This window comes from Vicia villosa, unplaced genomic scaffold, assembly GCF_029867415.1.
Source record: "Vicia villosa cultivar HV-30 ecotype Madison, WI unplaced genomic scaffold, Vvil1.0 ctg.004533F_1_1, whole genome shotgun sequence".
Classification (NCBI taxonomy): Eukaryota; Viridiplantae; Streptophyta; class Magnoliopsida; order Fabales; family Fabaceae; genus Vicia; species Vicia villosa.
Genome location: NW_026706456.1, coordinates 15,479 through 18,915, shown reverse-complemented (window position 1 = coordinate 18,915; position 3,437 = coordinate 15,479).

Below are 3,437 nucleotides of genomic sequence, written 5' to 3'. Positions count from 1 at the left end.
TAATCATTAAATCAATCTAAATAAAATTTCTAAAAGGAGAATGCAAGTTAATTTATTAAAAAGGAAAACGCAAATGATAGAAAAATGAATTCACGATGCAAAACTCAATTAAAAATATGCACAAATTTAAGTGATTACTAATTGAAATGATGAGAAATCAACTTTGAGTTTCATACTAACTTGAAGTGTGATATGTGATGTCAAAATTTAATATGGATGCAAATGAATTGATCAATGCTAATGTGAATAAATGATGAAAAAGCTTAGGTCAAAATTTAGGGTGCGACAACCTCTATTATGGGTTGTATGAATGATTCGATGGAATTTGTATGTTAGGATTTCGAATTGGATTATATGTCGGGTTTGGGGTTTTGGGGTTTATAGAACTTTGATTCAATTTAGGTTGTGAATGATGATTGGTGATGAATAATGATGTTAAACATGATTAGAAGTATGTGTAAACGTGCAATTTATGTCGTATGTGTGATTTATTTTTCTGAAATTCGTACTGGTATGATTTGAGAGTATTTGGGAGGTATAGAATGCTGTTTTCTGCAGGTTGGGGTTTCTGAAATCACCGGTTCGCGCCGCGTGCACAGGGTGGCGCCGCGAACAGGTGGGTTGAATGTCAGGATGTTTTGATACGCACAGGTCGCGCCGCGTACCTGTGTTGGCGTCGCGAAGGCGTAACTTTTTCCTCGCTTCGCGCCGCGTGTAGGTGTTGGCGCCGCGAAGGCGTAACTTTTTCCTCGCTTCGCGCCGCGTGTGGATGTTGGCGCCGCGTGCTGTGCTATTTGGGATTTTTGTTAAAGTTTAACGATGTATAACTTTTTAACTGTTAGTCTGTTTGATGTGCCGTTTCGAACATAGTGAGGCTAATTCAGTGATATATGCAATAAAATAGTGTTTGAGTTGTGACTCGAATTTAATTTAAACACTTGATTTAATTGGTTGTGGTGGTTTATATTGTTATTGCATTGGTTGATGATTATGATTGTTCAGTTGTTTGGTGTTGATGATTAGCATGCGGTATGTGATGCATGCATTTCATAATCATGTTGTGGGCTGTATCCCTTATGGTGGTGGGACAGCGGTAGCTAATTCCCATTGGGTGGAATTGGTGAGAGAAGTAGCCGAATCTTTATGGTGGTGGATCGGTGAGATGGGTTATCCCATGTTTGGTACCACATGCATTTAGTTGCATTGCATTAGGTTGTTGTGTATAATTGTAACATGAATGGAAGTTGTCCAATGTTATAATTTGTGTGTATTTTGGTATGAATGTTGCTATATTATCTGAATATAATTGATTTTGGGTGAATAATGTATGGATGAAGTTGTATTGTTTATATACCTATAACATTTGTTAATGCGAATGAAACTCACCCTTACTGTTGTTATTTTTCAGATTGAGGAGTAGCTTGTGTACTTGGTGAGGATTAGCTCGTCAAGTAGTTCGATAGAGTCAGTTGGGTCTGTGTCATGCTTTGGTCGTGTAACACCGGGAACGTTATTTTAGAATTGGCTGATAAACTTCTGTTTTGTTTATGGTTTATGGTTGAATTATGAGTCTTCGACTCCAGATGTTTGATTATTTAGTTGTTAAGAATATTCCGCTGTGTTAACATGCTACCTGAATAATTTTTGGTTTATCGTTCCTTTATGGCATGACATGAATATTGTTTATTTTGTTGGCGTTGTAATACTCTTCTTCATGTTTTACTCTGATTTTAATGTTAATTTCCGCGGGGTTTAGAAGGGTGTTACAATAGTGGTATCAGAGCATAGTCGGTCGTTTGAGTCAGAGTCTTAGTGTCGGTTAATCCTTCGTATACGATTAGTGTAAAGTTGACACTGTCGATACTTCTTGTTCTAATGAATATTGTCTGATATTTAGCAGAACAATGGCCGGAAGAGGAGGAAGAAATGACGACGCGATTGCTGAGGCTCTGGGCATGATTGCTGGTGTATTAGGAGGGAATGCCAATGGAGCTGGTATTGGTGCTGACAGGCAGTTGAATAGCTTTCAGAGGAACAATCCTCCGTTGTTCAAGGGCACGCACGATCCCGAAGGAGCTCAGAGGTGGCTGAAGGAAATCGAAAGGATCTTCAGAGTGATCGATTGTGCTGAAAATCTGAAGGTGAGGTATGGGACTCATATGCTGTCTGAAGAAGCTGATGATTGGTGGATGGCTAGTAGAGATGAACTTGAATCTGCAGGTGTAGCGATCACTTGGGCTGTATTTGTCATACCCTAATTTTTGACCCCCCTGAGATAACATATCTTCAGGATTTTCATCAAGTCAAAGTAAGTACCCAGGGCAGTCTGGCATTCAATCGAGGGTGTTCAAAGACAAGAAAACTCAGACAAAGGATCAATCAATAGAGGGATTAGTCTCTAATACAATCATAAGACTCAAAAGCCTCATTATTACACCTATGATTGATTAAGATGTGAAGACAATCTTTCTACAATTTGGTTTTGATGAAGACAAGATTTCAATTGCAAAAGGAATGGATCAATTCATATGAAAGCATAAAGATTCAAGTATTTCAAAAGAGCTTAAACTTCATTGATCAAAAATATTAAGGTATATGATATACAACTCTCTTAATGCATAAACAAGTGTTCTCAAACATTCATACATGTTCCATAATATTTGCAAAACATTAGAAAATCATTCAAGCTTTTAAAAATAAGTTTTTAGTATTTTTTGCATGTGGGAACCGAGTTCCAGTTTGGAGGAACCGGTTCCCAGTTCCTACTGCCCAGCATATTTTCGTTCATCAAGTCCAGGAACCGAGTTCCAATTTCTGGGAACCGGTTCCCCAGTTCAAATTTTCAAATTTTATTAACGTTGCATATAGGGAACCCGGGTTCTGTTTTAAGGGAACCGGTTCCCACGTGAAATTTTTTAAAAATTCAAAATTCTTTTCATTCTTCAAAAGGTACCTCTTCATCTTTTATTCTTGCATCCTTCCATACAAAATAACCATTTGTAAAGGTGTCTTAGAGGCTATATATTTCAGATTTTTCAAATTTTATTTTTTACCTCTTTCATTCAAATAATTCAAACAATTCAAGTGTCCATATCTTTCACAAAATTCATCAAGTGTCTATACTTCATTTTTATTTGAAACTTTGTTCATACAACTTTCACTCAAATATCAAAGTTTCATATCATACATCCATTGAACACTTGTTTATCATTAGAAGAATTGTATGCTTGAAAGGGAAGATCAATCCAAGATTGATATATTATTCATCTTCATAAATTCTTGTATCATTCAAAAATTATTTCTCCTTACTATCCAGGATTGTTGGAAGTAAGTGTTGTGTTTGAAGAGGATTGTTCTTCATTCACATTAGTGTTGTTTTGGTCTTAAAGGTGTTAAGAACCTTTGATCACCCTATAGGTTAGATAGTAGGCATAGGC